Source organism: Pipra filicauda, unplaced genomic scaffold (genome assembly GCF_003945595.2).
Source record: "Pipra filicauda isolate LSUMZ 115617 unplaced genomic scaffold, ASM394559v2 scaffold170_size1570365_pilon, whole genome shotgun sequence".
NCBI lineage: Eukaryota > Metazoa > Chordata > Aves > Passeriformes > Pipridae > Pipra > Pipra filicauda.
This window is the reverse complement of record NW_024104218.1, coordinates 546,099-558,472: the sequence shown is the minus strand read 5'-3', so window position 1 is coordinate 558,472 and position 12,374 is coordinate 546,099. Positions and strand designations below refer to the sequence as shown.

Here is a 12,374-nt window from a genome sequence, read left to right as displayed (position 1 = left end):
GCACCTCCATCTTTCCCAACCATCTTCTGTTGGAGCATCTACACAGGCATTAAGAGAGGTGCTGAGAGCATTTCCACCTTGAGACAGGCATCAGTGCCCTCCTCCACCTCACTCACATGCTGTACCCTGGCTCTAAGCTCTGCCAGGGACTCAGCATCGCTGCTCCAGCTGATGCCATCCATGCCACAGGATAATTTGGATTTATCACAGGGCCAGGCCATGCATGGAGAACATGGGGCTGCAGCAGTGGTTCAGCAGCAAGAGCATGTCTGTGCATCACACAATTGATGTGTGTGTCCATCCACACACCAGCGTGCCACAAGGAAGGCTGTGTGCTCAAGGGTTGGACTGGATGATCCTGGAGGTTTTTTCTGACCTAAATGATCCTGTGGCTCTGTGTGCTGGCCAGGAGGAACACGCCTGCCTGCTGCATGGGGAGCGGGAGCAGCTCTGCAGGCACAGGACGGGCTGTGTCTGCCTGCGCCCCAGCGGCTCCGCCGTCCCGGGGGAGCGGGAGGAGGGGGGCGGGAAGAGGGGGTTATAAATAGACTTCGATTCTCCCAAGAGGAGACATGGAGCCATTCCTGGCACATTTCCTCCTCATCCTGTCACGCTGCTTGCAAAACAATCCCGAGCGAGGAAGGGGCTGGCTCGTGGCCCCCGGGCAGGCTGCAAGCAGGAGCGGACGGAAGGCGGCAGGGGCGGATGGGCAGTGTGGATGGGGCCCCCCCCAGCATGGCCACTGCTCACCCTGACACCCACCAGGACCCCCCAGTTCACACCAGCAAACGTGGATCCAGAGAGGAGGAAGCACCAGTACGACCGCTTAGGCAAGGGGCCCTTCATGGTGGGTCTGGGAGCCACTGCTTTTGGCTACGGACCCCAAATTCTGGAAAATGTTGCCTTCAGTCTGCTTGGAGCCAGCTGTCTGCCCAGGATTTTGGAGCAATTAGCACATGAATGTTACACAGTGGGGAAACATGCTCGCTGAACACACAGCAGCCCAGCCCCAGCAATCCTCCCCAGAGATCACCCATCCCAGTGGGGAAATCCCGGGATGAGGAAGTGAAGGCTCAGCAAGGCAGCAATGCTCCTCTTGCAAAGCCATGGAACCAGAATCCCATCGCTGCACCTAGAGTCCCATCACTGCTCCCAGCATCCCAATGCTGCCCCCAGAATCCCACTGCTGCCCCCAGCATCCCATCACTGCACCTAGAGTACCACTGCTGCCCCCAGCATTCCACTGCTGCCCGCAGAACCCCACTGCTGCCTCCAGAATCCCATCACAGCCCCCAGCATCCCATCAGCATCCCTGGTCTGTGTTGGAAGGGAGCATCCCTGTCCCTGGGGGCCCGGCCTCGATTGGCTCTCAAAGGATGTTGATATAAAACAACCTCAGGCCACCACGTCACCTCTGGCTGAGTGACGTGCGGGCGGCACAACAGGAACCCCAGGAAATTCCTTGAGGCTTCGGGGTCTGCTCCGGGGCTCTAGCACAGTGGGATTGTGCTTCCCGGCTCTCTCCTCCTGGTGTTTTTTCCCCACTGCCATCCCAGCAGGGGGAAAAGGCAGGAGCTCATCCTGGAGCAGAGTTAGGGGGTCCCAGCCAGGTTTGAAGGACCCCAGAAACACCCAGAGCCGAGGTGATGGGTGGACACCTTCCAAGGATGCACCGGATCCCCAGCCAGGGGAAACAGGTACTTGACCTGCCGGCAAAGGGAAGGCAGCAAAGCCCAGTCTTTCCTTTTAAAAGATCCTGAATATTTAAGGCAGGAGAGGTCACAGGCAGGTTACTGGCGACCAGCCCACGTCTACTCAAGCACATCAGAAAGCAAAGCACATGTGGGGCCGGTACCTCTCCCAAAATCCCCGTCCCCGGGGTACCACGGGAGCTCCCCGTCCCTGCACATCCCATGTCACCACATCAGCTCCCCTCATCCACCCTGTTCACACATGGATGTGATCCCCAGCACCCAGCACCCAGTCATGAACTGGGGGTGTGTGGGAGGGATGGTCCAGAGAGAATAATTCAGGCAACAACAAAAAGGAAAGGAGAGGACTAACTGAGCATGGAACAGGGAGGTGTGGGTGCTGGCATGGACAGATTTGGGTGTGTTTTCACCCAAACCCCTTGGCCACATGCTCTGAAATCCAAACCAGACCTGAACTCCTTCAGAGTCCAGCTCAAGCAACCCTCTGGACACTGGGATGTTTCCACTGCTCATCCAAACACTCCCCCCTCCAAAACCCCGCTGGAAGAGCTGCAGCAATGGGAAAAGTTTTACCTCCAAACAACAGGCAAATATGGAAAAGGGTTTAGGGTTTTTTCCTTAGCAAAATCAAGAGTCCACTTGAGGCAACTCAGGGCAGATGCTGCCAGCCCCTGGCTCGAGGGGGAGTGTTCCCAGCAGGAAGATGAGTTTTGAGAAAATAATGACTCGAGGTGGGGAGATGAGGACTGGGAGCAGGACATGAGGAGCTCACCCTCCTCCCTCATCACAAGTATCCTAGAGGACCCTGAATGAAAAATGAATGCTTTAAAAAAGGAAAAAAAAGCCTAGACTGAGGAAAAAACCTTAATTGAAACAAATTCCCAAACTGATGAACACCACTTGGACTGCAGCAAACACAGGAGGCATTTTCCCAAATGCATTTTCAGTTCAAGTAGTGTGAGACTATTCCTTTTCCTTGTGGAGTTCTGCCATTTAAAGCTGTTGTGTGTGACTATCTCTTGATCAAAATAAACTCTGTGCCTGTTTCTAAATTAAAAAAAAAAAAAGAGAGAAAAAAAGTTCTGAAAGCATTTCCCCTCTGTCACACCCATCAACTGCAGCTATTTTCTCTGTGTGTCCTTTGTTTAAGCACAACGACCTCTATATATCCCAGAAGATGCCCCATGGCAATTGGGAGATCAGAAACCAGAGCTCGTCAGCAGCTGAAGAATTTGCAATGAAGCTCTTTTTTCTTCCTCTAAACTACGGACCCGCCAGCCACAAAATTTGGATGGGAATTTTTCCCAAAGAATATGACATTCAGGGCAGGGCCACGTGATCCATCTTGCAGTGATGGTGCTCTGTGGCTGCACAGAGCCACGGGCGTGATCCCGGCTCTGCTCCGCGGCACAGGAACCATCACACGGATACCAGAGCCAGAGGGTTCTGATCTGGCCTCCAGATAACGAGCCTGAGCCTTGTTTTTTCTGGCACAGTGTGCTCCTCCCTGCCCTTTCCCTCAGCAGGTACCTGTCTTTCCAAGATCTCTTCAGGATTCCACCATCCTGGGTGGGGAAGCTGAGGCACGGGGAGAGCAATGCCCCTGAGGAGGCAGGAGCCCTTCTAGCAGACAAAGACGTAAAAATTTGGCTTTGAAGGTTGATGTGACCTTCACCAAGGTCACACAGGAAATGGGAGCCAAAGCTGGGAATAGATCCTGGCTACTGCAAGATGCAGGGTAGCATCTCAACTGCTGAATCAACCTTTCCTGTGGTTCTTTTTCCCTCCTGCCTCTGTGATAGACAGAACTTGCTTACTATTATCATCACCATAAGAAGAAAAGGAACAAGGATATTATTAATAATGTTCAATGAGGGGAAAAAACCATCTTCATAAAACATTTGCCCCCATTTTCATCCAGCTGCATCAGACCAGTGCAGCCAAGTACCCAACATCCCTGGGCAGCTCTACTGCTATTTTCCACTCCCTTGGCATTCTTGGGGCCAAGAGCACAAATCTCCAGTTTGGACCCAGCAAATATCCATGGCTGGAAGCATCCCAGATGGGCAGGTCAGACCCTCTGGGAGCTGCGGTCGCTGGAAGCATCCGGAATGCCACCAGCCCTTGCAATCCTTCCCCTGTGGCATTTTGTCACGCAGTGCACGGGACTCCAAGTGCTGCTGCTTGGCCAGGGCACGTCTGCAGCAGCTAAACCAGCTTTTGCTGATCCGGCAGTATCACGAAGGGCTGTGATTTTAACATTTCTAGACCACAAAATGTCCCAAAGCAGAAACAATTCCAACAGCGCAGAGGTGCTTTTTTTTTTTTTTTTTTTTTTTTCCCCAGGATAGCTCATTTGTACCAGAATAAACTGTACCAGCATAAGCTTTCACCAGAATAATCTTCATTTATGCTTAAGAGGCTTTGCCAGTAAAACTACAGTGACCTAGCTCTGCTGGAAAACCTTTTCTGGCATATCCAGGGAGTTTCCTCAGCAGCTCGGTGCCTCGGCAGTCGGCTTCTGCGAGAGGGGAAGTTAAAAAAAAAAACATATTTCAAGGCACAAACAGACTCCCCAAGTCGTGTTTTTCTGCAGCTGAGTAGAGCTGAAGCTCCAGGACACAGCCCACAGCCCTTCTGGGTGGGATCAGAGGGGTCTGCAGGCACTCCAGGGCTCGGTGGGAACACACAGTGGGAACACTCCACGTGCCTGTCTCCAACACCAGCCGAGATTTGGAAGGTCACCCACAACCTCTGGCTTCCGCTTTTTTTTTTTTTTTCACCTCAGCACCTCTTCCTCCTTAATCAGAAAGCAAATCAATTCTGAGTATTAAACAGCAGGAAATTCTAAATTTGGGTTGCCACTCCCTTCCTTAAGTCAGCCCTCCCTGTTAGGGCTTTGCAGCGCTGTGGGGCCACGCTGGGAGAGGAGTGGGACCAGGAGCTAAGATCAGGCTTCTGGAAACCTCCTCCTCCTCTGCTCTCAAGAGTCACTTTGGTGGTGACCAGGTTCCAAACTCTGACACCCAAATGCACATGGGATCTGCAGGCAAACACAGCACCCTGAGCCCACGAGCACTGTTCCTTTTCTGGTGACTCTAAACCTAAATGAACTCGGTAGTGAAAATCACTGTCCTTTTGCTCTCATTCCTCAAAAGTAGTTCAGAAATCTCGTGTGCTTTCCAGACAAGGAACCTCAAAATGATAGAGGCTCCCCCCCCCTCCTTTGGCCTTCCCAAGCAAATGAAGGCACTGGTGGCAAACAGTGGGATGAGGGGAGCGACAGGCAGACAGCGGATCTGGGCAGGACACGAGGGTTTGGCTGCAGCTTTCATGGGAAAATTGCCATGGTAATACTGTGACCACAAGAGGTCAGGTCCTCACTTTTGTCCTGATCACAAACTCAGTGATGAATTTAAATAGCCCCTGGCCTACAATCTTGAGTAAGTTTGCTCTCAATTTATATCAGCAGAGCTGAGAACTGAAGTGAGCATGGAGCAAGAACTGCCTCTTCCCGTTCCAGGGACTGTTGTTGCTGTGGACCCAACAGTGCCTGACTTGGGCAAACTCAGGGGGATGACCTGCATGGTGCAGCGTGGCTGTTACCCCAGAAAATCACCCACAGGTCCAAGAGACAAGCATCATCCTGTGGCCCAAGCCTGTTAAGCTGCCTTTATAGCAGAGGACAGAGAGGACAGGCAACTGATGCTCTTAAATCACCCGAGTGCCAGGCACACAGTCAGGGCATGCTTGGAATGGGCACTCCAAGACTTCAGAAGATGCAGCTATGTTAACTATACATCCCTTCTGAATATTGTTTCTACAGCTACAGGCAAAAGGATGTAGGAGCACGGGATGTGCAGTCAAGTGTGCTGAGTAGCTCTGATTTCGCTGAAAAGTAACTGGAATTGATTTTTCTTTTTACATTTCTGGACTAGAGTACAAAAACAAACCTGAGAACATCCCTCTCAGACCTCCTAAAGTCTGCACAGGGGATAGCACACAGAAACCTGTCTTTTTGCAGGCATTTGAAGATCACCATGTGCAGTTTCTCTTTGGGAAGCTGCTCCAAAGTTTGGGGGTGTTTCTTAAGTTGTGCTCAGCACCTTCCCCCAGGAAGCACCGGGCGATGCCACAGGGGTTCAACCTGCTCGAGGATGGTGAGAAACTCGGTTTCAGCTGCTCTCTGCTCCGGGTGGGTTGTTCCTCCTCCCATCAGGTTTCACTTTGACCAAACTAAAACCTCAAAGCCACACAGCTTCTCACCTCTGGCTCCCTGCTCCCACCCGAAATGCTCCGTCAGGACCGCTCGGCACCTCCGCCAAACCCAGTGAGGAGCAGAGGTGTGTTTTGGGGCTTCAGTGCAGCATCAGGGTCCCCTTCCAGGGATTTCCTCAGCTGGAGGAAATCCAGCAGCACCCTCTGCGTGCTGCCAGCCTGGCCCCTCACAGGCATTATCTGCTGCCTCCTGCCAGCATTTCACCTTATGGGTTGATGGACCGTGCCATGAGATTACAGTGCCCACGAGCGGCTTTTCCACGGCACTCTGCAACCCAACCTCTCCCTTCTCAGCCAGAGTCCCTGCTGCACCACTACTCTGCTCTCTTCCCACAAGATGAAGGGGAAGAGGAAGTGCAAGATCATCCCATTGCCAAGCCACGGGGGCTCCCCAGAGTGGTACCCACTCCAAACCTCGCAGCAGCGCTCCAAGGAGTTGGCAGCATCCCTATCCCACAGAGCAGAGCTGGGTCATCTCTATCCCTGCAGCTCCAACACCTGTTCTCCCTCTCTATCCTATTTTATTTTCTCCTTTGGATACAACTCTGCAGGAAACACCAGCCCTCCCCAGTGCCACAGGGAAGGACCACAGTGTGATCACAGCCATGGACCAGGCTGGCAAGTCCTAGGTGGCATTTGGGGGCCTCTCCCCAGGCAACCTGCATGGGTGACCACACGCTCACCCGTGTGCCCATCTTTTGGCAATCTGGCTCAGAGTACCACAGGGTCACTTTTGGGAGACACTCACCCCTAACCCACCCCATCACCTGCTAGAGCCTGACTTCCCAGGGGTCTGGAGACACCCCACCGCAGGATCCACACCAAACAGTGGATGTTTGTGCCCGATGCTGCAGAGCATGGAGGAGGGGGGAACCCTGCTGAGGACATGTGTGCTCAGGGGAGACACAGCCCCCAGGCCAGGGCTGACCAAGTGTGCTCAGCTCTGGCACAGGGGCTTATTTCGTGTTTTTTGCCTTAAAACCCCATCCCACCCTCTCAGCAGCCCTCTAAAAGCAAAGCCCACTCTCGGAGCTCCTGTCAGAGCTGGAAGCCTGCAGGGGTTACTCCTGTCTCCGAGGGGGAAGGACTGAAAAGAGGAATTTTCCAGAAGCTGCTTTGCCCCGCCATGTCACCGGAGGAAGCGCCTGCAAACGCCTCTTCCTCCAGCACTCCCGGCTTCCTGCCCCACGTGGACCCCCATCCCAAATCATCCCCCCCTCCCATGGAGGACCCCCACCCGTGTTTGCTTCGGTTTGCATCTCCCAGGCAGACGGGGCAGCCTCCAAGCCCCTTTGGCAGGAGCTGGGGCTGTGGGCGGAGAAGGGAAAAGCAGGAAGCGTGAGAGAGCAGGGACATATGGAAAGTGTGAGGAGCCCCTGGGAGAGCAGGGAAGCCCAGGGGGAGGGGGCGGGCAGCGCTTGGCTCTCCCCCACCCTGGCAGCGGTGGGTGGAGGGGGAGGGTGCACCCAGGCAAACAAGGATTCTGCTGATAAAGCAAATGTGACTCAATCACACGCTTGTGCAAAGATGTCACAACAGTCCTGAGAAATTACAGGCTCCTATTTCATCCCTCAAGGGCCGGCGCTGTCCCTGCTCTCACAATGTGCTCTGTTCTGCTGTCAGCGGCGCAGCGAGTGCCCCTAATTTACTGGCTGGGAACCCGCTGCAGGAACAGGCAATAATAGGTGCAGTGTAGTGCTGCTGCCAGGGTTCCTGGGCTGGCAGTAGGAATGGGGGGATGGCTGACGAAGGGCTCGACGTGGTGGCTCTTTGGAGCCATCGCTGGCAGAAGCAGCTCCGAGCAGGGACTCGCTGTCCCCTCCCTGCCCTGAGCTTTCAGGCCATGGGACGAGGGACAGATGCTCCCAGCTCAGCTCTTAGTCCCAAATGTGGCAGAGTTAGGAGTAGCTGAACAAACCCTGCTTGGGGTTGCATCTCTGCACCTTCTTGGGTGGCCTCATGCACCCCCGAAAGGGGGTTTGGGGGACACAGACCCTGCTGCCAAAGCACAAGGGCTCAGCCCCCATCGCTGCAATCGTTCCCTGCCATTAACCTTCCCCAAACACAGCCAGGGGCAGGCCATGCCAGGGGGGAATTTGGACCTGCTGGCCCCCTTCCAGCCTCCAAAGAGCACTGGTGAATCCAAACCATCAGGAAAAGATGCCAACAGAGGGGAAGATTCTCCCTCTGCTCCGTAAAGACAGTGGGCTGCACCCAGGGGTCCTTTCAGCCCTCCCTGATGGACATCACCAGTGTGGGGACATGGTGGTGGTGCTTCCCAATGTCTGCCCACCCTGTCCTGGGAATCAGAGACCTCTGCTCGGAGCTCCTCAACCTCCCTGCAACCGCTGACCTTCGCAGCCTCCCTGACTCCATCCCGCTCTCCGAAAAGAGCGCGGTGAGAGCAAAAGCACAGTGGTCCCGCAGGTTGCTGGAGCTCATTATGGCCTTTTAATTACATTCAATTGCGGTTTTATGGGCTTACGGGCAAATTGGAAGTGATCTAATTGCCCTTGAGGGGGTGCTGGGCTCTGAGCTATGAAAAACCAAGCAGGATCCAGTGAGACGTGCGGGGAGCTCGGAAGCATTAGGCTCATTCCAACAGAAAGAGGAGAAGCTTTGACTCACACTGAAGATCCCCCAGGACTTCCCAGAAATGAGCCACACACGTGGCACATGCTGAGAACACCGGAGAACCCGGATCAGGCGCTGCTCCACTGCCCTAGACTGTCCCACCTGCTGTCCCCAACACCTGGATCCATCCCCCCAACAGGAGAGGAGATGGGTTCAGACCCGGAGCTAAGCTCTCTGCTCCCTGGGGAACCCACTACCTGGAGCCCTAAAACATTCCCCTCCAAAGCAGGCAGGGAAAAAAGCAGCCAAAAGGGTGCAATGAAGCAGGGATGAGAGCTCTGGGAAACAGGAGCTCTCAGCCCTCAGCTCCCTACATTCTCCCTCCAGGAGATCTGGGATGAGCCAAATCCCAAAGACCAAGAGCAGGAGCAGCCCGGCAGCTCTCCCGGCCACTGGCTTTGAGATCTGTGGGCTAAAACATGTGTTCCCCAGTTGCTAATGGGCCCTGGAGGTGCAGAGCTCCAGGAAAAGGGATGTGCTGCATCTATCCTTGTTTTGCTGATTTTGGGGGCTGACCAGAGGCGCGGGCAGGAGTTGGCAGCACCTCCACACCTCCCAGCTGCTCTTCTGCTCCAGCCTGCGGTCAGTGCTGTGAGCAACCATCGCTTTAAAAAGTCCTACAGGATCCATGTGACGGGACAAGCTTCATCCTCAGGGCCTGAGACGGCAGCAGGAGGTGAGAGGAGGAGGACACAGCCGTGTGTTGTGGATTCCTTGCTCCGCCTGGCTCCCAGGAACAACGGCCCACAAGCCACCAGCCAGACGGATTATATTACGGTGCTGTGCGTGCACATTAATCCAGATTTGAGATAATTACAGTCATTCACTTGGCATAATGGGCTTTAATCGACCCAACGTGGCTGGTGCTGGTGCTCGCCGCCAGTGTGCAGCTGGCAGCCCAACATGCCAAAGCTGTGCTGCCACTGGCCACACCACGACCAGCCAAAGGCAACGCCTCTAACTGGTTTCCCAGAAAAACAGCTTTCCAGAAAAACAGTTGTGGTAATTTTCCTTAGGAGGATGGCAAGGCCACGTGGGTCTTCTCATCTCTCAGCTGAGACCAGGCCAGCCTGGCTTGGGCACGAGGTGTCATCTGGTCAGGACACATCTCGTGAGCATCCAAGTGGGATGAGCCACTCCTCCAAGGGCTTCACTGCTGGGAACCGTGCAAGGGCAGCCCATGGGAACGCTGTTTTCCCAAGTCTCCTTGGAGAAATGCCCACCTCTCAGAATGATGGCTGGTGGTAGGTTCATCAACAGATCCCTGAAGGTCCCTTCCCACCAGCATTTTCATGCTTTAATTGTCACAGAGCTGGAAACACAGACGGGCAAAGGATCCCAGGGTCTCAAAACAGCCATTCCTTCCCATCTCAGCTCCTCCTCCACATCTCCACCGATGACTGGAGAATGCTTTGGAGTGAGCCAGTTCCCTCAGGGACAAACCACCCACTTTGTGCACAGCAGCTGGAGGTCCAGGAGAAGGAGCCTGAGAACTGGGTGCCTACCCAGGAAGGTGCCTGACAAGACAGGGAAGGCAGCTGCCAGAGCCAGGTCCCCTCCCATAAAAGCAAATTCCCTCTGGAAACTACATGGCATGCACTTTTCTCCAAGAGAAAGAAGCTGCCTTTGGTCTTGTGTGACCCCACTGAGGTTCAGTAACACGTGCTGGGCAGGAGGGAAGGTTTAAGCCCCCTCGACTCCAGCTGTGTGGTTGGAGGGATGGGCAGGCAGGGCTGGGGGGTTGTTCCCCCTTCCCAGGCCAGAGAGGAGGCTTGGGAAAGCTCTTCCCTCCCCCGGGCAGGCCGCAGCAAAGGATGGGCTGCCTGCAAGCTGCCTTTGGGTTTAAGTTTCTGGTTTGAGTCCAAAGCTAATTAGGCTGCGCCAAGTCCAATCAGATAGCGGTGGCTAATTGAGCTCAGCACAGACGGGTCAATGTCCAGCTGGTCTCGGTGTTCCAGGCGTTTTGTCAGCCCCCAGATAACTGCCAGGGCCTGGGAAGGGGAAGGACCCCCACAAAAATGTTCCCTTCATGAACAGTCAGAGTCTTTCCCTGCCAGAGCTGATACAACCCCGGGTTAACCCCTCGGATGCTGCCAGCATCGTCCTCCTGCCCGAGGAACCCCAAGGGAGGAAGGTGCCCCAACAGCATTGGCTGGGGCAGGAATAAAAGTGGGTGTGGGATGAAACAGGGTGACTGCCCACCGTGCTGTCAGGGTGTCACCCCAGGAACAGCTGAGCCATGCCACAGGCCACACAGAACCCCCAAACCACACAGCAGAACCAGAGGAATTCCAGCCACCCAGCTCCTGAAAACCAGTGAGAATAAGGACCGTGGAGCTGGGTACTCCATGCTCTCTGCACAGCTCCCAACACTCCTCCAAAGTTGGGTTAGATGTGTCTGCACTCAACTGCAGCCTCCAGGCTATGAGAGAGGGGTTTGTCCAAGCCAGCAGCACAGCTCTGGGAGCCAGTAGGGCAGTGGGACAGGGTCAGCAGCAGTGCCCAGATGTGCCTGGGCATTGTGCCTGGGCAGCAGCAAGGCACTGGGATCAGGGAGAGCAGTGATGAAGATGAGGGGCTCTGAGGAAGGCTCCAACGAGCCCTCCCTCGGGCAGCTCCCAGCCCCGCTGATCAGCTCCCCCAGCTCCTGACTTAAAGCCAGGACAAGGACAACATCCAGCTTCCTAGAAGCCACGTACTTCCTTTTTTTCCTCCAACCCTTTGCTTCCAGGCCCAAGCACCCTCCACCTGGGCAGGGAGATGCCTCGATCCCTGCAGCAGGAACACCGAGAGCAATCCCTGCATCCACCCCCTCCACCCCCAGCTGCTGGGAAAGGCTGTTCCTCTTCAGCTGACAAATAGATGAGACGTTTCATTAATAAACCTCAGCTTCTCCTAACACTTCTGATTACAATCTCTCTGTTTGGATCCGTGCTCATATTACACGTTCATCTCAATTATATATTCCCTTCTCCTTAAATCCCCACTTATCTCCTTTACCACGTAAATCACGGAGTGGGCTCTGGCTTTTTTTGCCTCCTTAACTTTCCTGGCTCCAACAGCACTTGTAAAATAAAGAGGAATTTAAACTGCAGCATGTCCCAGTTGCCTCTGAGCTCATCTCCCAGCAGATCCACCCAAGGAGGGTGACCGGGGTCCTGCCAAGCCCTGCACCAGCACTCACTTCCAGCCCCACCATGTTCACAAAACACTTTTATTTACTTTTTGCTCAGCCTGAGGCAAATCCTTGCTGGGGCATCACGGGGGACAAGTTCCCCCACAAGGCCCTTGGACCAGCTGGAGCGGAACATGTGAGACACCAACCAGAGCAGCAGCGCGGGGAGAGAGCCCAGGCTGGCTCCCCCCTCACTGCCCCACATCCCTCTGGCAATTAAGGCAATTGCCTGCATGGAAACCTAATTATATTAGGGAAGTATTTAGTAATTTTTAACTGTTCAGCTGGTGGCTCAGCTCCCTCCCCCTCCTGCATTCCAGCAGCGCTGGGCAGGAGTTGCAGCGCTGGATTCTCCTCCTCTTCCACCACTGCTTTAAAGAGCAATAGCGAGGAAGAGGAGCCAGATGGTGTGATGGGCAGGCAGTGGGCTGGGACTCAGGTGGTGGACCAAGTGGCCCTGGGTGAACTAGAGAATCTCCCACTGCCCTACAGCAGTTTGCCTGTGAGGTTTTCATGGGATGGCTGTGAAATTCCCAGCCCTGGCATGTGGTGGCATCGGAGAAAGATGCTCTGTG

At 54.6% G+C, this 12,374-nt stretch overlaps 1 protein-coding gene across 2 annotated transcripts in view; it reads right to left on the bottom strand.

The window, feature by feature from the left end:
• The window catches only part of RXRA (retinoid X receptor alpha), a 105,164-nt gene that overhangs the window by 36,191 nt on the left and 56,599 nt on the right, over positions 1-12,374 (bottom strand). The window lies entirely within an intron of this gene.